Genomic DNA, 22,785 nt, shown 5'->3' with positions numbered 1-22,785 from the left:
GGGCTGTGGAAAGAATGAATTGGGCTTGGGGAAATGTACCGTCAAAGACAGTGTCAGCAAGAGTGTGGAAACCCCCCTCCATTTTGACAGTAGAAGAAAATGTGAAATTAGAGGAATGAAAAGCTTTTCTTGGGAAGGCAGCCAACTGATTTTTCAGGGAGCGTATCCAAGATGCTTTTGCATGTGGTAATCAGACATTGTGAGTTGGATTTAGTCAGAGGGTATAGTAGCTCATTGTCAGGGTGGCTCCATGGTCCATAGAGACTGCCTGGTGCTTTTGAGGAGAGACAATGGAGTTAGATCAAGGGGTGTATTCATGTTGGCTTGGGGGCTTTATTCTCAGTCATGTTTGGAATGAAGTAAAAGTCTGGTGAAGCCTGATCATCCTTAGGGTCCAAGTCAGAAGTTAGCTCCCACTCTGTTAGATCTGGTCAAACATCTGAAGAGTTCCCTTCTCTGTCTGCAAATTCGATTTTCTAGTGTAGGCTGTAAGACCTTGCTTCTGCTGCCATCTCTGTTGGAGGCTTCATCTTACGCACTCATGCTAGGTAGGACTTAGAACTGGGTATAGCCATGGGAAGACTTAGAAGACAGTAAGATATCATGTTGTAACTGAGAGAACAAGAATGTGGCTCCCTGCCTCAGCACCACTCACCTTCACACCACCTCAGCAAGTAACCAAGAAGGTAGCCATAATCACAATTAACATCGTTACATGAGATCAACCTCTCTATCATCATAGTGCTTAACTTCTAGAACACCAACACATCAACTCTGTGTTACCACCCACAGTCACCAAGATTTCTTTAGCCATCTCAGGGAAAATAAATTGCCCATGTTCATGACATAGTGTCCCCCAGCTTGCCTTCATTTCTTTTTTCTATTACACTCTTGGCTTCTCACTCAGCAGTATGACTGCTTCATTAGAGCAGTGATCTTATTTCTGTTAAGAGGTCTATAGCTAACTCCAAGGTTTGTGCCTGGCCCATTGTAAATCCCACTGCCCATAATTGCTGAATGGTCAAATGAAATTTGATGGTTTAGTGAAATGAAATAGCCATTAATTTAATATAACACAAAGTACACAACAAGTTCTCAACAAGAAGTTGATTATATCCATAGCACAGATAGTCCCTTCAGCAATCTGGAGCTCTTCAACCCTCACACAAATCATTCATCACGCTTATTTTAAGTTTTACTCTTACTTGTCCTATTGGGTTCATGGCATGAAGTTCTTCATTTTGCAATATATAATTAGTGGCTTTTGGTTTCTTCACCCAGTTGTGCAAGCATCAATATGGTATATTTTTAGAACAGTCAGAAAGAAATGCTGTGCCCATTAACAATCGCTTCCATAATCCTGACTGTAGACATTACGCTGTATAGATTTTACCTTCATTAGTTATTTATTTTTGTATGTGTATGATGTACATGTATAAGTGTACCTGTGAGAGGGTATGTGTATATATTTGCATGTGAATGTATTGAGGCCAGATGAGGATGCTAGGTGTCCTGCTCTATCACTCTTTGCCATGTCTCTCCCTGATGCTCACTATTTTCCATCTAGGCTGCCTGGCCAGAAAGCCCCAGTTATGTTACTGTCTATACTCTGCATGAATTGCATGCATGTGTAGCTCTAACCAGCTTTTATGTGGGTGCTGGCAATCTGAATTCAGGTCCTCATGCTTGAGTAATAGGCACGCTTACCTACTGAATCATTTCCCTAGCCCTTCTATTGTAATTTAGGGAAAGCAGTGTCCAAGAGAAAGATGCCATGTGACAGGGAAAGGGATAATACAAAGGGGAAAGGGAAGGAGGGAGACTAGCCTCCAGAGACAGGAGCAACAGGAGAGAGGCAAGAGGGGGAGAGAAGGGGAGAGAGGGGACAGAGAGGGACAGATAGAGAGAGGACGAGAAAGAAAGAGAGAAGAATGGGAGGTGGGCAGAGCCCTTTTAAAAGGGAACATAGTATATGTGCACAGGTGGTACTCTAGGAAGTGGCTGCAGCTGAGGGTGTATCCTGTCAGGACCCCAAGGACTGACAGTCTGAAAGTCTGCTAGCTCAGGGAGGTAGAGAAAGCACCCAGTTGACCTTTTACCTCCACCAGTGTCTCAGAAGCCTCTCCTCCCCCACTATTGTCTCAAACAAATTTCATCAAACGCAATATCCCTCCCTCTACTTCATTTGTGTCTATCTGTCCTCCTGACTCACTCATACTCTATGACTTTTTCTTAATCAACCTATGTTCACTTCTTGTCAACTGGTTGTTTGATCTCCCTCTTGACTCAGTGTTGACTTTATTTAATCCTGTTTACAATATTCAATCAAAAAGCCCTTGGATCAAAGGTGTGCACTATGGCTGAACCACACCACAACTAGAAAAAGGGTTTTCTGACAAATAATCCAACTTTAGAGTTCAGTGTCATCATTGCATCATATCATGAGAGAAAGGATGGTGAAAATTTCTGCTTGGTTAAACTTGGTTAGGCTTCTCATCTTTTTTTCTAGACTTTGGGTCCATTGTTAACAAAATGCATCTGACAGTGATAGTTAAAATGAGATTGGGATGTTATTATGGATAACGTATTCTAATATATAACTTAGCTCATTGTGACTGCCTTTGCCAGACCTGTCATGCACAGTCTTATAACTAGTAATAAGTAGGCAATTAAGTTATGGATCAGTAACTGAGAGCAAGGTGTCAACTGTTTAAGGATTTTTATCAAGTGAATTTCTAGTCCTTTAGTATCTAAAGGTACAATTGTTCTCTTGTATATTATTGAATTAGTTATATAATGTTCTAAGTCTCCAATGAAATACTGAGGTTAGGCTTATATGCTTCAGGGCCATAATGATCACTCCTGCTTCTTAATGTCAATAAAATTCACTAACTTACAAGCTTGCAAAGGCAATATTGTGTCTTTATTGTTGTGACATCAGTGACAAGCATAGTGGTGCACCACTAATGTTTCGAAGATGGCAAAATAAAGATATAATATTTGATATAAAAGAAACCTGTAGACACACTATGAATTTGAGAACCCAATGCTGCATAGACCTCACCTCCAACAGCAACATTAGTTTCCTAGTAACTAATTTACTTCCTAGCTCAACTTTTTGAAGAAAGGTAAAGTCTTGTGCAGACTGACCGTCTTTCACTGCAAGACTTCTCAGTGGAATATTTGCTTAAGCTTTGTGTGACCAGCTTGATGCAGGAGAAAGTGCAGTCACTGGGGAGTCAAATGCTTAACCCACAGCAATTTAGACTGAGGGACAAAAGCAGGTCATTTGTGGTGGGCACAGAGACAGTCATTTTAAGCAATATTTCTCAACTAAAAAATAAAATAAATAAATAGTTAGTCTTTGTGGCTAAGCCCTGGAGAAAGTAACCTCACAATCATATGGCTTATGGGAACAAAGAGACTAATTTCATCTGTAAAATGATAGGCCTGACTGAGATAATAATCACCCTCACATCTCCCAGCTCTTACCAGTCTGTGGTTTTTTTCAAGAAATCCCACTGAGAGAGATGTGGAAAGTCAAGGCTCTTAGGGTCCCAGAGTGCCGTGGGAGGTCCAGGCACTGCCCCTGCGTGTCTGCTGTAGGATTCTGACATTTTTTTTTTCAGTTGCATGGTGCCAGCTTCCCTCTCCTTACCAGTGCAGAGCCCTCCTTTGCTCACACTTGGTAATATATATCACGTAAAGATGAGGTGGCCCAGGAAGTGTGCTGTAAATGTTCTCTCCCGTGCTTATAAAGCTCTTATGGAGCTCAGAATTCCTCTGCTGAACTTTGAGCTTGTACAATCAGCAGGGTATGTTTTAACGCTATCTTCTCACTGTCCTCTTTACCCTTAATCTGTTCCTGTCATGCCCTCATGTCTGTATTCTAGTAAAAGTTTCCTTGATAAGGTCACATTACTAAAGATGCCTTACCCCCAAATTACCACCACCACCACCACCACCACTGTCATCCCCATTAGAGTCATCATCATGATGAAAAATAGGCACACTGGCTAAAAATTTAAAGTATTAATGAAATATTGAGTCCTGTCTTGGGTATTGTAGAAGCCACAGTGGATTCTTTAATGCCAAGCTTTAGAGTCTTATCCTTGAGGCTCCTACTTCCATTGTCAAACTCATCTGCTTTCTTGGTCTCAGGACTCCAGGTCCACGTACTATGTTTAACTCATCGCCACATTTTCATTCTTCCTATTTAGAAGAGCAATCCTTTCTTGTCCAACTGGAACCTTCCTGTGCATTTTTGTAATAAACAATTGTCCGTTTTACTCTCCCAGCCCATTGTTTTCAGTTTGCATGTTATCTATTCTCTCTCTCTGTCTCTCTTTAGGGGAATCTTTTCACTCCTCACTATGGTCAGTGGTGTCTTGCTGGATGCTTCATCTCACAACCAGCTGGACTTTGTAATTATGATGAAAATATATGGATTTATTCAAGCCCATGGTTCTTTTGGGTCCTGCCATTTCTGCTATGGACACTATGGACACTTCCCAATGCTAACTGAGTTTTGCTTCTCCTTAGTCATCTTAATCAGTCTTCTCCTAACTCTGGGTTAGTCATGAAGTCCTGATGGATGACTTCTGTCAAATGATCCAGAGTTGAATTATGATTGAATTCTGAAAAATATTCATGGTGAGATGACTGGCCCTCATCTGAGACTTAGAGAAGGGTACACTTTCTTCACACTTTTTAGGTTTCTTTTATGGTTCTTCACTTGACCTATTAGATTTTTCCCCTGTGGTGGTGGTGGCACATGCCTTTAATCCCAGCACTCAGGAGGCAGAGGCAGGTGAATCTCTGTGAGTTCGAGGACAGCCTGTTCTGCAAGAGCTAGTTTCAGGACAGCCTCCAAAGCCACAGAGAAACCCTATCTCTTGATACTGAGGGTCTTATAACATTTCTGCATTTATAACTGCAGAAACTTGAGCAGTGCCATAAAAGATGGTCTTTGGAAAGCTTATGAACTGTATGTGCACATTGTGGGAGTGGTTTTCACATTTCTTGATGAGGAGTGTCTTTAGCAGCTTCAAGAGTGAATCCTATGGCTAGGGCTTACACACATTGGGTAGTATTGTACATAGTACTAAGTGCTAGTACTTAAATCTCAATGGGGAGACATGCTTGTCTGCTATCAGATCTCTGAGAATGCCAATTGAACATTTGACTTTAGACCTGGAAGACCATCTTTTGCTGGTCTGCAGTGAGGAATCATACAGTGAGAGCTAGTAGTGCTGTTAGAACCTACCAGGTGCAATCACAGCTACCACCCCCGCCCCTGAAGGCTTCTGGAACTAGGAATAGAGTCCCAGGCTCCTGTCAATTTTCTTGTTGAAAGACTTTTGTGAGGAGAGAACAAGCAGTCTGGGAATATTTTCAAAATCTAAGCTTCAGCACCTCAGAGCATAAAGGAATATGGGCTGAGAAAGAGGATAAATAACTGATATAAACTCTTCAGATTAAAAAGGATTAAGGAGTCTTGGCCTGCAATTTAATGTGGTAAAATAGTATCCTTACTCTGAAGACTGTTTTCAATATGATTCCCAGTAATACTCAAGTAAGAAATTGTAGCTTGGGACAGAACCTATGTGGAAAAATCCTGGTGCCAATGTAGAAAGTGACTCCAAAGTCAAAGCATTCCTGTGAGCCTCAAACACATGGAGCCCATGATTTATTTTAGTTTATGCTCATTTTTTCAACCCCTTGTTCCAAGAATGTCTTTTGGGCCAGATGCCCCTGTGGCTCAGATGCTTGGAAATAGCCTTTTACTATAAAGTCAGCTACTCCTCAAGCATCCCTGCCAAACTTCTTGTTGTGCATAGCCACACCCTGCTCTTCCAGCTTGTGTTGTCCCATGTGTCCCTCCTCCATGACCACCTCCTTTACTGTCCATTGCTTTTTTTCTTCCTGTATATATGATGTTTAGTTAGTGGATGTCTCTGAATTTCCTTCTAACTGTACGTTCTTCAAAGTACTTTTATAATGTTACTTCTTTGATCAAGATTTTTGGGGAATAGAGGATTTTGGATTCAAGTAATCACGTTTAATTTCCATCAAGTTAAATGAAAGTAAGTCTAATTTAATTTGTAAAACCTTAGCTACATAATTTCTCTGGAAAGCTTACTTTAACTGCAGGCTATGAACAAAGGTTGCTTGGAAGATGAAATGATACAAGCTGTGTGCTTCACCTAAAGAATAGTAGGATGAAGTAATTTTTAGTGCTTTTCATCTGATTAAGAGTAGGTGTTTAGTATATGAGTGAGTACATACCATGTTCCGACAGGTGGGAGGGCTCAGCAGACAAAGGAGCTTGCAGTCAATCCTGATCATATAAGTTGGATCCATCAGCTGAATAAATATAATTTTTATAATTAAGTAAAAACTAGGTGTTGTTAGGGAGGAAAGTAGTGTATGCTTTATATGAAGTGTTTGAAGAACAGTCTATTTTGAAGTATCTTTTCTGTTTTCATGGAGAAGCGTAAACACGTGATGTGCCCTCAGGATGTGGCTGGTAGAGCATTAGAGAACACATTTAGGAAGCCACACTATAAAAGGGATGGCTAGTCAAGCTAAGACCTAAAGGATGAAGGTGCAACAAAGGGCAGAGAGGGCAGGGGGAAGAATTGTTCATAGAGCAAGAGCTTGAACAGACCCCCAGAGATGAGAAACATCACAGTGCACAGTGAAGACGGCATCTAATGTCTGTTATCATAGGGAGTGAGGGAAGCTGAAGATGGGGAGGTTGGGCCTGAGGAACTGGGTCTTATGCTGTATCCAGAATCTTTCACTTTATCCTGTAGGTGATGTGGAATGGTTTAAAGGCTCAGAACAATTGAGTGACATATTCTGTTCTTGTGGTTGCATGAAAGAGAGAAGCAAGAAGATGAGAGAGACTAGCTGGGAGCTGTGGCAGTAAGCTCTGCAGGAATGAAGGCAGAAGCAAAGGAAGGACACTGAGAAGAGGCATGAGAGCAGGGTCTGTGGGATTTGGAGATGGATTGAATGAAGGAGTAGGACATCTGAATGTTTATCCACGAAGGCCCATGAGTGATGTCAGGAGTCTCTGAGTGAAGGAACAGAGGAAAGGACATTGTTAGGCTTCAGAAAGAATGGACATGGGTGCCATGCAGTGTGGAGCTCTCATCGCCCCTACTACACTAACTTCCTCTGGTTGCATTTTGGGTTAGATCATTTAGTTCTTTGTTCATCTTATTTTATTGAGGCAAAACATTTAATTTTCAATGAAAGATTTGCAAAGGAATTCCAAGTGCTGCCCTTGTCAAATTCTTTTCATTAGCATCTTGATGGGAGATGTCATTCTGTAAATATGTCTGTCTTATTGGTTGACGAATAAAGCACCGTTGGTCAATAGGGAAGCAAGATAGGTGGGACTAGGACTCGAGGAGGATTCTGGGAAATGTAGTCAAGAGGGGAGAGACACCATATGTTCCCGGGAGGAAAGGAAACAAGTCTGGCGTCCTTAGAAAGGTAAGTCCTTATAGAAATATATATTAGTAGTCATGGGTTAATAGTTAAGACAGAACTAGCCAATGAGAAGCCCTGGACATTGGCATACAGCATTGTAACTAATAGAGTCTCCCTGTGTTATTTTGGGAGTTAAAGCAGTGACAGGACCCAGGCAGGAATCCCATAACAACATCTTCTTTACATTAACTACTAGGAAACAAAAAAGGTACCACTCTCTAAAATTCCTCTTCATCAAGCCAAGATCCTGTTGGTTATCTTGTCATTCCTATAAGGTTGGTCCTTGGCTTTGCTAACATTTGGTTTGTTAATATTGCTTGTCAATTTGATACGATGTAGAACCACATCGAAGACACCATGCCTATAACTGCATAAAAAGGAAAAACCAAGCCACTCTGTGGACATGATGTGACCATGTGCCTCATTCCCCTCCTACCATGCTTCCCCACTGTGATGGACCATATCCCCTTAAGCCCTAAGTTGAAATCAGCCTTCCTCCCCTTAACTTGCTTCTTGAGAAACTCAGAGGATACAAGCTTCATAAGCCTGCAGACAAGACGTTGTTGTTGTTGTTTTCTGTTCGTGTTGGGTATCAAGGTGAGAGGTTACACTGAGAAGGTCCCAGAAGTGGTTTTTATTCCAAGATAAGGTATGAATGAATCCATAAAACTAAAATGATGTGGACAGAAGAACAAAGGTGATTTGGAAATTTATACTAGCTTTTGAAATGATCATTATATTTTTGTATTTCATATTGTACTTTTAAAGATTTCGAAATGAGTTTTGCTTTTAAATATTATGTTTTTTTCTTTGCCAAAATAATGATAAATAGCTTTCCTATCTCAATGAAAGACATATGTTTTGGAGATTCCTTTTTTGTTTTGTTCTCTTTCATTTTTTTCCCCAGTAGCAGGATGGAGCTGCAAGAAACTGAAACTCTCACCCCACACTCACTACCAAGAAGCCACGAAATAAACAAAGCCCTGAGGTTCTCCCTACATGTGTTTTTGGGACACAAGTGACTTGGATAGGGCAGATCCAGCTTTTGCTGAAGACTGTGAACCAGCATACTTTTAACTTGGCTTCTGGGGTTGGTGTAGGGCGTTTTCTTGTCCTTCTCTAATAAAATGCAGATGGTTCTCTCAGAACTCTCCAATTTCCAAAGATGTGTTTGAATATGAACCTCTTCTTTGAGGATAAGAATAGATTTATAGTGATGTCTTCTTGAGCATTATCTTTGTTCTTCCTTCTAAACTGCTTTTTAGATAGCTTGACACAGCACATTTACTAAGTACTTATTACATAAGTGTTACCAGAAGACATGAATAATAGGGTTTGTCTGGTGTAATCCTAACATAGTAGCCATTACTTGGAATGACTATATGTACTGGGTACAGTATAGAAGAAAAGCCTTTGGGTCAAAAGAGGATTAGGGTCTGTATTCAAGCCCTAGTTATGTGCAGGTACCTTTGACTTATTCTGCAAAACTGCCTTTACCACTACATTTAGTGTAGAGGTTGGCCATTAGGAATCCCAGTTTAATCCCTGAGTGTGTCATCTTTTATCTATGTGACTTTTGGAGATTTACTCATAATTCCTTAATTCCCTTCTCAGTACAATTGAGTAAGTTGACACACTGTCATGAGTTTGTATCAGGAATTGTGAAGCTCTTTGTGAGTTCATATTTAGAAAGCACTTGAGCCAAGTTTGGCAGGTGCTAAACCCAGTCTGCGTGTTACCTATTATTCTGTTATTTATCTGGCATTGTTTCTTGGGTTGTAAGAGTGTGCAGTTTTCAGGGATACTCTCTCATCCTAGACACACAGGGTCTAGTCCCTGCTCCAAATGATATCACAGACTTTGAAGATCCCCTATGGAAGGCCTCACTCTTCCTGGGGAGCAGAAAGGGGATGGGATAGGAGGTCAGTGGGGGGCAGGGGAGGAGAGGAGGGAGAGGGAACTGGGATTGACATGTAAAAAAAAGCTTGTTTCTAATTTAAACAAAATAAAGGCAAAAAAAGAGTGCGCATTTTTTCCCTTTGGGAGAGGTACTGTAGTTTGGAATTGGAATGGTTATTTAACTTCAGATGCTTTGGGTTTTCATGTCTGTCAATAAGACAGCAGTCTCATCTTTCTGGTAGACAGATTACAGTAGGTGTGTGTGTGTGTGTGTGTGTCTGTGTGTCTGCTGTGTGTCTATGTGTACATTCACAAGTGTGCACATATGTGACAAGTAGAATCACAAATGTGCAAGTACTTCGTGAACTTACAAATGCTCTATAAATACGACTTTATTAGTTGGAACTCTTTCTACTACAAAAATTCAACTCAAATTAACTTATTTCAAAAGGAACATTTGGGGTTGTTGTGATAGGACTCTAGGAAACCTCAGCCCTACAGGATTAAGAAACAGGGTTTGGGGAACACAAACTGGAGGCCATTACTAGTGGAGCACACAGTTCACCCCATCAGGCATTCCTAATGCTCATGCCCTTTTCTTCTTAACAATGCCTTCTCCATGCAATGGGAAAGGGGTAAAGGAGGCAAGGAGAAGGTGGAAGATGACAGCAGGAGCCCAGGTTCATGTTGCTTGAGCCTCCTGAATTGCCAAGTAGAGAAAATCTTCTAGTATTCTACTCTCCAGCATCAGAGTCTCCAAGTAGGGAAAATATCCTAATAGTCTAGTCCCCAGCATCAGAGTCTCCAAGTATTTCCCTGCACATCTGCTTCAGGGGAGGGGCCTGGCTGAATGGCTTTAGTCTGTCTAATCCCTAGTCTATAGTCAGGTTCAAAGGGATGGATCATTGAGATCATTTATTCCTCTGACACTACTCTTTCACTAAACAGATACAGGTGAATACATAACCAGAAGAAGGGGGAAAGAGATGGGATTACAAGGGGACTAAAACAAAAACAAAACAACAAAAGACAAACCCACAAACTATTACCACTATTGCTTGTTTCTGTATGGACAACCACAATCTCCTTGTGTATCTGAAAGCCTAGATTAATTATGCCCCAAGCCCTCAAGTCTCTAGCACTTCCTAGTACATAAACTTGTGATGATATTGGACATATTAGAAACTTTCTTGATTTGAGAGAAATCCTCTCAGCACAATATGTTTATCCTCTGAGTATTGACATTTGGGGCCGGAAAATTCTTTGTTGCGGGGGACTGTCTTGTACATTGTCGGGTGTTTACTGCATTCCTGGCTGGTAACACCTCCTCCCTCCTGACAACAAAATGTCTCCAGATATTGGAGATGTACATTGTACATTGTCAGATATGTATGGCATTCCCGGATGGTGACACCTCCTCCCTCCTGACCACAAAATGTTTCCAGATACTGTCATTAGTAGCCTTTGGGGACAACTCTCCTCCTGCTTTTGTACATAATTGCACTAGTCAGGGGGCATTTCTCCTCTGGGTTTTGTAAATAACTGTACCAGTGGAATACAGGTAAACAGGATTTCTTTCTCTTAGTCCCATGGAATCAGATGGGGTGGGGTGTTCTCTATGGATTGATTGGTTTTATTGTTTTTTAGCCTCTCTTTATCCTTCTATACACATTACACTACTTTCAAGCAACCTACCATTGGGCATTGAAAGGTTACATAGAATCCTCTTGAAGGTCTGAAGTGTCCGCTTACACTCACTTAGGGTAGGTGTTTGTCAGTGTTGCTTTTCTACTTTGGTAAAATGGGGAGATTGGTTACCTATCCTTTTCATGTTACCCTGATATTTCATGGTACATATTGTTAACATTTGAACTAAGAAACTGGATATTTCTCTACCAAGTTCACTTGTTGAATCATTTAGCACTAGGACCCTAAGTGTACTGCAAGGATTTCTGTTGTTTGTGGAAGTTAAGGCTACACCAGGTTGCTTGAGATGTCTGGGAAGCAAGCAAATGAAAGCAAAAATTCATCCTAGATGGGACCTCTACTACTGCTTAGTCCTTCGTTTACTTTGCCATGTCTGTGGAGCTCCCACTTGTGAGAAAGAAGGAAACCATGTAAGTGCAAAAGTGTTAGTGGGGCTGGAGCATAGGCTCAAGGGGTTGGCATGGTACAAGAAAACATGGGGATGTTGCAGGGCCTTGGATAAAGAATAAGGGTATGTCATTATTACCTGGGGAGTTTAGGGTGAATGAATGTATACTAAAATCATATCCATGTGAGTAAATTACATTTCACCTTAAGTTTAAGCTTTGAAAAGCATTAGAGTTACATTGATCAGATAAAGTTTGAAGTAAAAAATAACAGATGGATACTGTTTTATTTTTCCCCCAAATTCTTAGGATTCATGTTTCTAAATCTGAAGACTGATCCTCAAAAAGGAGGAATTATGAGTAGGGACCATACATTTGGAGGATTAAAAACAACAGAAATTTGCTAGCAAAATTCTAGAGGTCAGAAGTATGAACTCAAAGTCTTAATGGAGTGTACTTCCTCTGAACACCCTAGGAGGGCATTCTATCCCTTGCTTCCTCCAGCTTCTTCTTCTTCTTCTTCTTTTTTTTCAGAGACAGGCTTTCTCTGTATTGTTTTGGAGTCTGTCCTAGAGCTCTCTCAGTAGACCAGACTGGTCTCGAACTCACAGAGATCCGCCTGCCTCAGCCTCCCGAATGCTGGGATTAAAGACTCCTCCAGCTTCCTCCTTTTCATACACAACTTATGAGAGCACTTGTCATTATATTTTGAATCACTTATGATTCAAATGATGTGTTTTATCTTGGTACCCTTAGCAGAATCACATCTGTCCAAAACCTACCTTCTAAATGATTTAAAAGGATCTTGCATCAGTTCTGACTTTGTTTCTTTTAGTCGAGCATATTTTTTACAAATCCTTTTGCCTTTTGTTCCTCAGAGTTTTGAAGTGTAAGAAATGAGAAATATGAACTATGTGTGTAATTCAAACTTTCCTTTAAAATCAGTGACCAAGGACATGGATTCAAAGGAATGCTGCTGTAGTTATAAGTATGATAATTGCTAGCCATGGGTAAAATCTTCCACCCCTATTCTACACATAACCAGTGACAAGGAATGGAAATGCCAGGTAAGTTTAGGATTTGCCTGGCCAAAGATCAGTTTCTCTGAGACACTCTTTTGAAGGCGTGGGTGTAATGGTTTCACCAGACCAAGATAAATGATAAATGGGTGTTTATTGGGGAACACTTAGACAGATAAATATAAAGAACCATGGGAGTGCTTCTCTGCCCTTCCTAACAGATTGGCTGACCCAAGAGAAAGAGCACACACCGGAAAGACCAAGCCTCATTTTCCCTCTTTCTGTTTAGTCCACCTGAAGCCATGCCCAAAGGGGCGTGGCCACCATTACAGGTTCACCAGCAAGACACTCTTTATTCCCGAAGTTGCTTGTATGATCTTCAAACCAATCATGAATATTCCTCCCCCACAATTAATCTTCACAGCCATCTATTTTCAATAAATTTTCAAACACACACTTGAGTAATCACACTTATCCACATGCATGATTATTCTCTTATTATTCAATTCTTTAACATGTAAGGAAGTGACTGAGGTCTTTGACTTTCTCTAAGAAGACACAGAGGCAGGGAAACCACATTCTCACCTCCTTTGTGTTATGTTGGCACTGAGTTAAAATAGTAGTTCTCAACATGCAGGTCACAACCACCAAAAGGGTTGCATATCAGATATTTACATCATGAATCACAACAATAACAGCATTGCAGTTACAAGGTAGCAATGAAATAATTTAGCATTAGGAATGTTGAGACCCACTGAGTTAAAACAATATCAGATAGGTTCATTGACTCCCTGAGGCACATAAGATAATTTTAAAAGGAATTCTAGAATCCCATAGTTCCATCCTCTTTTCCTCTTTTCCATTGGTTATCATCCTTCAGTGTCTATTGATTTTCATTCAGAGCTTAAATTTAAGGTCACAAAGGTGGGCAGGTCATTGACTTCCTCAAGTAATCATTGTCTCATGGCCAAGAATGTTAAGGAAACAAATACCCATGCATATGTTACATATTATAAACTAGTATGTGAAACTTTATTATGATGTTACATATTATAAACTAGTATGTGAAACATAAGGCATACTACAAGGGACATGTGACAGATGGTTTACTAACCCTCTACCTGGCTCAAAGGGAAGTCATTAGAAAATGTGTTTGAAAATGAATTTTTTTCAGTAGAAATAAACTACTAAGATATTCACAACTGATCCAAATCCAAATACAAAGAACTGGCTGTGGGGTGCCCAATTAAACTGTATTTAATTAAAATTAAATTGTATTTAATTAAAATTAAATATTAGTTTAATTTTAAGTTAATTTATAAAAATTATTAAGTTTATTACTAATAGGATAATTAAATTTATTAAAGTTAAATATATTTAGTTAGTATATACATACTATAACCCCTACACCTAGGGATCAAGGAACATCACAAAAGGGGGGGCAATAAGATTATAAGAACCAGAGGACAAGACAACTGTGTCCACTGCCATTTTCCTTAGTCCTATAGCTTTGGACTGTATTCTACACATTTAACCTTATAACCTATAGCTAAGTCTGACATTCGCCACTCACAAGAGAAACTTAATTCTGCAGCATATAGAGAATATTGCAGAGATTCACAGCCAATCAAAATGCAGAGAATAAGTGACCTGGGGACATCAGTCCTTGTTGATACACATACAGCACAAACCCCACACCTGGGACCCAGGGAAAAACAAAGAAGAGGATAGAGAACAATTGTAACAGCTGGAGGCTCAGGATATCTGCTGTGACATGGTAGCTTCTAGATATGACTGGGATGTTACACCCATGAAACCTCAATACTATTGCTTCCTAAACAAAACCTACATAGAGATATCTCCATTTGAGATGCCATGGATAAGGGAAATCTCACAAGCCCTCACCTCTAGATGAAGAGCTACAAACAATTGATAGCTGCCAGGAGATAGAGTTAGCCTTCTCCAGTAATGACCTCACGGATAGGTTATCCAATCCCAAGCAGTTAGACCTAAACACACACACACACACACACACACACACACACACACACACACACTCCCAACATCTTTTTCCCTGGTCACCTAAAGGGAAGGACTGTGACCTCTCATGAATGTCCAGGTGTTGACTGCAGAGCCTGTACCACCACTGTCTTTAAAGAACAGCAGAGTGTGCCGACTGCATCATTTGTCCTGCCCAGGGTTCAGATTTCCATCCAAGCACAGACTAGAGGTCACAGCAAGCTGAGGCCCAACGCACTGCCTTTCTCACTGAGCCTTCAGCCTGGTTCACATTAGTCTCCCTTCCAGCTACTTTGGACTCCACTGAAACCATATGTCTTTCCATGCAAACTTAATTTGCAAAACATTCAAAAGACTTATTTTATTTCTCTAGGATTTCATGTTGCAAATAGATACTGATGACCAAATAGGGGCAGTTAGTGGATGCGGCTATTGCTCATGTATTATTTTGATACAGCCAATAGCCAGGCAGGTGCAAAAGAGGAGCTGTTTTAGCCCCAGGTAGCCTTTTCTACATCTGTCCTTGACATAGGTTAGACAAGCAGCAAACAGGATGTCCAGTTGAAGAGGGGGGTGGTCTGAATGAAGTACGCATTCTAGACTGTTTACATATGCTGGAAGGGACGGGATTTGAACCAAGGGATCTGGCTCTGGGCTCGCTGTGAACGAGCTAGCTCCAGACACTGTTGTCTGTGGTGCTCACGCTATCACTGTCATACTGACCTACTCAGGTCCTTTTCCTCCTTCATGAGGGGCTGTCTGTGGGCCTTTATCTTTCAAGTTTCCTTTCATTTTATTTTATTTCATGCTTCTGTCTGCAAGATTTTTATGAAATACAGATTGCAGTAGATGACTAAGCTACTGTTTGCTTGTACATTCTTTTCTTTAAGAAACTGTGGTAAAAATACTTAACAAATGAGCTGTACCTTCATAACAAGTGTTTCAATATACATACTATATAGTTGGTACAGCTTTTCTTGTGTAACTGAATCTCACCTTCTTCCTTTCTCTCCCCTCTTCTGTTTTTTTCCTCTTTCTCCTCTCCTTTCCTCCCCCCCAGTATCTTCTCTCTCCTCCACTGTTCCCTCCTCAACTCTCCCTTCCTCTTCCTTCTCATCTGCCCTCCTCTTCAGTCCTCTCCAGTGCCTCCCTCCCTCCACACTCCCTTTCCTCTCCTCCACTCCCCTCCTCTCTCTTTCTGTTCCTTTCTTCTCCATCCCTCCATTCCACCTCCCCTCCCCTTCCCTTCACTCCACCCTCTTTTCTCCTCTCCTGTTCTCTCCCATCCTCTTTTCTCTCCTCTACTCCTCTTTCCTCTCCTAAGCTTCCTTCTTCGCCTCTCCCCTTTCTTTGTCTATTTAAATTGTGATCTTTTGCCTCAGCCTCTTGAGTGTCAGTGCTACAGATGAGTACAGAGATGCCTGGCTCTGATTGAATGTCTCTCCACAACTTCCCAGCCCGGTCCCTCCCAGTCCCAGGCAGCCACACTCTTCATTTGTTTTTTATGAGTTTAGTCATTTTGGACACTCTATATCTTTAATTATGCACAGTGACCCCAAGGTTTCTGCAAACCGTCACACATGGCAAGGTTCATTGCATTTCTTGAGGCTGAATGCTATCCTATTGCCTGCCCATAAACATTTATGTTTCTGCATCTTGGCAGTTGAGTAGAGTATACTGGCTTGAATAATGATGTAATGAATATGAGGATGCATGATTGCCTTGCGAGCTTGATTTCCTTTCTTCTCCATATATACCTGGAAATGAGATTGCTGGATCATGTGTAATTCTATTTTTAGGTTTCTGAGTAACTGACTGTATTGTCTTTCATAGCAATTGCACTATTTTACACTCCGAGGAATGTGCCAGGGTTCCCATCTCTCCGCATACCAGCATTAACACTCGTTTTTCTTTCTCAATAATACTTGCCTAACCAGTGTGAGGTGACCTCATATTGTGGCTTGTTTTTGTATTGCTCTGATAACTAGTGACCTTTTTGTGTACCTTTTGGCCATCTGCTTTTCTTCTTTGTAGAAATTTCTTTTGGGGACGTTCATTCATTTTTTAAAATTAGTTGTTCAACTTGCTCGCTATTGAATAGTTTGAGTTCCTCATGTATGTGAGATACTGACGCACCATGTTCATGCTCTGTGAATATCGGTTTCTCCCTTCCATGTCACTTCCACTCTACTCTCGCCTTCTCACTCCTCTCCATCGATAGCTTCTTTCCCCTGGCGGAAGACCTCAGTTCTGACTCACTGGCTTTTTGCTTTTGTTGTTACACTTTTTAATTGTTGTTGTTTTGCTGCAGCTGTGGGCGATGAAACAGGAACCACAAAACCCACCATGTGGAGTTTATTGGGGAAAGGGAACAAAGGGAGGTGTAGGTGTTGCCCAACTGGGAACAGAGATGGAAGGGGGAAACGGGCTAGAGGTGCTCTTTTGAAAGGGGAAGCTTGCACATTCCTACAGAGTCCTTATGCGGCCATGTAACGCACGATGTAGCCATGACATAGCCACGCAACACATGGCCCTTTGAGCTGTCTAAGTATCTGCCTAATGCCAGTTGTCAGGGGACAGGGTATAATGCCAGGATATTAATATTAGTGACGCCAAAACTTAGTGCCCACCCCAGTGTCAAGAAGCTTCATTTCCATGTCCAGGACACAGGTTAAACTCTTCAACCTGTTCTGAGTTGATTGTACTGTCAACCCTGCCACTCTCAGGGGCAGCCATGCCCTGCACTCAAGCTGGAAAGCAGTTATTCATCTATTCCTCGGTGTCCTTCATCCAACGTGTCTGCACCAGCTGTACAATTTTCTAGGAAACTGTCCGTACCCACACCCCACACCATTCATTCCTCTTCCCACTTTTGCCTCCCTTCTCTTTCGCTTTCCTCTATTTTCTTCCCCTGCTCATTTGACTGACATTTGGAAGTCAGGTTAGGCTGCACTCCTTCTCAGAGGCTTCTCTGAAGTCTTCGGTCTAAACAGGAGTGCATCTCCTTTGAGAAACTGCATCTTTTTTGATCACTATGAGAAAGGCAATCAGCTGGTCATATATCAGCATTTTCTAGCTCTCTGTGAATACAGCAAGCATGAAAATAATTTCCTTACTCTTGGTTGTTTTCTCAGTTCTAATTATAGGGTATGCACAGCCAGTAGGAAAAAAGGAAGGGAGACAGGAGGGGAGGACAAAGTTACTTGAGAGGATGAAAGAAGTTAGCTAGCAGGCCAGTTACCACCAGCGGTAGAAGATACTCATGGTCTCTTGGTTAAGCTCAGCTGGAGTTATTTTATATATAAACTCTTCTGAATGAGTAGCCGCAGCTGCTCACTGTCTGGTTGTGAGGACCAGAGAGCTATGCGGCTACTGAGCGACTTCATAGACTAGCTGGGGAACTGGGGAGGTCTTCAGTGTTTGTGCTGGAAGGCAGTGGGTTGCTTTTGTTTGTTGTGTCTCTGTTGCCATGGCTCCCATGACCCCCCCCCATCTGCATAACCGCCTCAACATGCTGAGATGAAGCTGCCAGAAGGGTTTCCTCAAACTGGAGAGCCCCGGCAAACCAGCAGCTGAGAAAGACCAGAAGGGGCCTCAAACACCATCAGGGATGGAATGTGGATCTGTCCTGATCTGCCTCATCTGAGGGGAAATGATAAAGGAGGAGTCATAAATGACTGGCAACTGCTCAACTATTTGGCACCAAAGGGCTCTTCCCGAGAAGCATTTTCAGAGTTGTGTCGCACGTCCTTATGAGTACTGTTTGCCTTTCTTTACTGCCTTCCTCCGAGACCACTTCACCCTTTATGGAGCAGAAGAGGGATGGAATCAGGGGGCAGTGTGCTGCTTGGGAGGATGGGATTGGAGGGAGAGGGAACGTGGATTGATATATAAAATAAGATTGTTTCTAGTTTAAATAAAAAAATCCTGGCTTTTGCTTTCAATGAAAGGAAAACAAACAAACAAAAACCAGTTTTAGAAAGGCCAGGCATCAAGTATACATTGAAAAACAAAAAATGGAGAAGTGAGGCGAAGCGAGCAGGAGGAGCAGCCCCAGTGCAAGGATGTGGACCACGGGCTCGAAGGCTGCTGAGCTCCTCTTGCCTTCCAGTAGGTGAAAAGCTCCCAGGCTTCTGTGACAGTCCTCCGGAAGTCAGGGACTCAAGCTTTGCTTTCACCTTATTGTCCCCAGCCCTGTGCCCTTGTACCTCATATTCTCCGACTTTTAACTTTGCTATCAATTACTCCTGCCCCACACAGTCCATCCACATTCGGGAAACAGCACCTTTGTGCTCTGTTTTCCTCTAAACTTGCACGCATGGCCTGTGGACAGCGGGTGCACTGGCAACTCTCCCTCACAGTGTGTATGTATAAGACTGTAACTTCCCACTCAAGCATGGGGTTACTTTGTCCTTGCCTGGGTTCACATCAGGCCTCTCCCTGCCTCCTTTTAGCATATTGAGAACAACCATTCGGGGTTGGAGATGTGCGTTCTGTTGGTGGAGTGCTTGCCTAGCGTGGGTAAATCTCTGAGCTCAGTTTCCAGCCTTGTATGAACTAGGTTTGGTGGCATAATATGCCTGTCATCCAGCACTGGACATGTGAAATATACAGCTAGAAGTTCAAGGTTATCCACGGATACTTAGACAGTTCCCAGCTGGCCTGAGGTAATGTCTCAAACAAAACAAAACCAAGGAAAGCAAAACAAAAATAACAACGCTCACCTTCCCAACACTCTAGTTGCTTCCTGAGTGTTGCAGGTTGGTTGTTTAACCCTAGCCACAGACAGCACTAGTTTTTATTATTAAATCACAAGTGTTCTTCCTACGTCCAAGCTGTTTTTTTCTCCTACACACAGCATACTCAATAAAAGATATGCTCACACGTTCCTGCGCTATCCATTCACTTAGGAACCTAAGCCCTATTGATCACAGAGCTGGAAAGCTAAGATTCTGCTTTTGTCCATGGCATTTAAGTGTTGAATAGAATACTTCTAAGATCTTGAGGATAGTGATTCTGTTTGATTTAGTTCCACAGTCTCAGGGTCTAATGCAGTGCTTAGTCCATATTCCTAACGTGCAGTAAGCATTGTCTGGTGAAAGTTTGTGGTATTATTATTATTATCTTCTATTGGTGGGAGCAGAGATTTCAAAGCTTGCACAAGAAATCTTAGCCACACAATGAATGGCAGAGCCATGTCTGTAATACTGAATGGCTTTAGACCCCACCCTCCCAAACCAAACCTCTGCCTTCTCTGTCATTTGGTCAGCATGCCTCCGGCAGGTTGTATTTGTATGTGTGCAAATTCATTCATGTCCTTCACAAGTAGGTGATCCACACAGATTTCCTACTTTTCTTTTTGTGTGTGGCATGTGTCATGGGTGAGGGTTAGACAGTGGCACATGCCAGCCCCAATTCTTAGTGACACCCAGCTCATAGCTTCATCAGTAACTTCTATCCAAAGCAACTAAAGACAATTTGTGTCTACCACTCTATATGGTCTTTAAAGACCCAAAGGAATAATGAGAGTAAAAATGGGTAGACAAATAAATAGAATTTAAAACTCATTCAAGATATGAGAGAAAGATCACAGGGATTTCTGAATACTAGCATTCTGACTAAAATTGACACATTAAAATCCAATTCTCAAAGGGATAGTATTAAGTCATTACAGTATTTGAAAGGAGTCCTTATGAATGGGATATTTATAGTCTGAATAAAAATGACCCCATATGAGGAAGCATGGAGAAGCTGCCTTGTAAGCCAGGAACCAAAGCCTTACCAGACACTTAATCTACTCCCCTTTACCTTAGACATCAAAGTATGTAGAATGCTGTGAGATACATTTTTACATTTTTGTTGTTTATCATTTAACCAACGGTGTTCTATTTTCAATGCCAATGTAATTAAATGGAGATATTGGGTTATATGGAGATTTATGGACAAAATGGCTCAATTCAAAAATGTGCATGCTATCAAGTCAGCCAATCTGAGTTAGTACTGGTTCCCATGTAATAGAGATAATAGAGGGAGACAACTAATTCTTGCAGTTGTCCTTTTAGCTCCTGTTAATGCTGTGACATACCATATATATATATATATATATATATTTAAATTCTGCCCACTGTATTCATTTCTTGTTATCCTGTGGCACATTTACATAAGGTTATCATATATAGATTAACAAAATGTTATTTCAGAATGATTCTGGACTAGAAGTCCAAGAGTAGCTACACTTAGGTTTTGTTTAAGGTTGAGGAAGGCTGGAATCAAGGTGTTGACTGAGCTCTCAACTGGCAATGGTCTGGGAAAAATACTTTTAAAGTTCAATAAAGTTATGGTAGCTGTGACTGATGTAGCAGGCTTTATATGCTGGTGAGTGTCAGCAACTGTAAGTTAATTTACTAGGAAACCATTTCTTTTACCATTTTATTGAAAACAAGAAGAACAACATCTCATTGGTATAAAGATTAAAGCTCACTGAAATATCCTAAGGGCATGAATTGTGAAGAGGATGATTTATCATGATGAAATCTAAGAGCTACTCATTGTGCTAATGGGTTACCTTGATGCTGCATTATCAAATTCAACCTAAATAATAAGGATATCAGGTATGTTTCCCATAGAATGGATGGTTAAAATATGATTGAGAAGAATCAGTATCTTCTTTGTGACTGCCGTAACCTGAACTAGAATGCCCATGTCTTAGAGTTGCACTATTTTATGACTTTATTCACATCTCCAATAATACTTCCCTCTCTCCCTCTCTCCCAAACTCCCATTTCTTTTCCTTCCATCCTTACAGGGCTTCTACTGTACTGACGCCACTCACTAAGTCCCTATTTGGACCTTGAATATCATGTGAGAAGCCCTGGAGAACTGACTGAGAGTCAGATCTCAAGCTCGACTCCCAAAGTCTCAGTTTGGCACAGAGCATGTTTACTCAGAGTTGAAAGTATCAGTTCCAGAGTATTAAGGTAACTTTTAATATTTCTGTAGTTTATGTTTTTCTAGGTTGATGATGCTGTTTGACTTCAGGAGGCACTGGTGTATTTTTAACAGTTTAAATAATGTCTTTTTAAAGAGGGATGGTGTTGTAGGCCCCTGGAAGGGGATCAACAAATATATTCTGCAGTAGACTAGATAATACATATACTGAGATTTGTGGGTCACTTGCTCTCTTTCACAACTACTCAACACTGCTAACAGAGCATGAAATTAGCCCTGAGCATATATGTAAGTGAACACTCATGGCTACATTCCAAGAGAACTTTAAATGATGGACAGATTTGAGTTTTAAATTATTTTATGGATCATGAAATATAGTCTTGACTTTTCTCCAGTATTTTAGAAATGCAAACTCTATTGGCTTTCCTGCCACAAAACCAAGCCAGTGGCCTCGATGAAGCTGATCAGCCCCTGACACCGATATTCAGCTAGTGCCTGACTATTATTGTAGAGGCCAGTTGGTACTGTCCTTGGTTTTCCAGAGATCCCTGGAAACGCTTGGGAGAGAGGACTATCACTGCTGCTGGGATTTCAAAATGAATCCTTTCTGTACTTGGAGCTAGCACACAGAGGTAGAAGCTTCTAGACTGCAGACCTCAGGTGGCCTTTGCGAAAGGCAGCTAAGTGCATCAAGTTGCTGGGAACGGTGAGCTCGCCAGCAGGTGAGGAGCCTGTCCAGGAGCATCAAGACAGGGAACACCTGCCACTGGGAAGTCTTGCTAGAGCAAGGGTGACCTGGGGAAGAGCAGATGGCCATATGGAGATAAATATCTGGTTTATACTAAAGTGACAACTGAGCAAGATTTAGAACATTTTAAAGTGTCTTGAAGATTCCTGGAGGCAGAGTTTGGTGGAGTGTGGTGCAAAGCTGGTAAAGAAAAAAGAATGCTCTTTCTTTGAGACACATGAGTACAGTGCCCCTTTCACTGGGACATGTACAGAAGTGCAGCAGTTTTGTTAGAGTTCAGCTTGTGAGGATCAAGATGTATGTTATCATAAACACTCACAGTTGCCAAGCAATATCTATATCCTCATTATCCCTTGTCTCTGAGTTTTAAACTTTCTATTTTGAAATAATTAAAATGCTTCAGACAAGTTGCAAAATAGGGCTAAGGGCCTACAATTCCTTAACCCAAATTCCTTTGTTATTAATATTTTTCCACATTTATCTTTTTGTCACACACACAAACACACATACACACACATACACATGCACACACATCCATTTATAAGTTCCATAAATT

General features: G+C 41.3%; 1 long non-coding RNA gene across 1 annotated transcript in view; it reads left to right on the top strand.

Annotated features, from left to right (window-relative positions):
• The window catches only part of LOC121144133, a 106,270-nt gene that overhangs the window by 27,723 nt on the left and 55,762 nt on the right, over window positions 1-22,785 (top strand). The window contains exon 2 of the long non-coding RNA XR_005881437.1: window positions 21,339-21,510. This is a non-coding gene — a long non-coding RNA (uncharacterized LOC121144133). The remainder of the gene's footprint in view (window positions 1-21,338; window positions 21,511-22,785) is intronic.

Source organism: Mesocricetus auratus, unplaced genomic scaffold (assembly GCF_017639785.1).
Source record: "Mesocricetus auratus isolate SY011 unplaced genomic scaffold, BCM_Maur_2.0 Super-Scaffold_100014, whole genome shotgun sequence".
NCBI lineage: Eukaryota > Metazoa > Chordata > Mammalia > Rodentia > Cricetidae > Mesocricetus > Mesocricetus auratus.
Note: the sequence above shows the minus strand (reverse complement) of the source record. Positions and strands in the feature narration are given on the sequence as shown.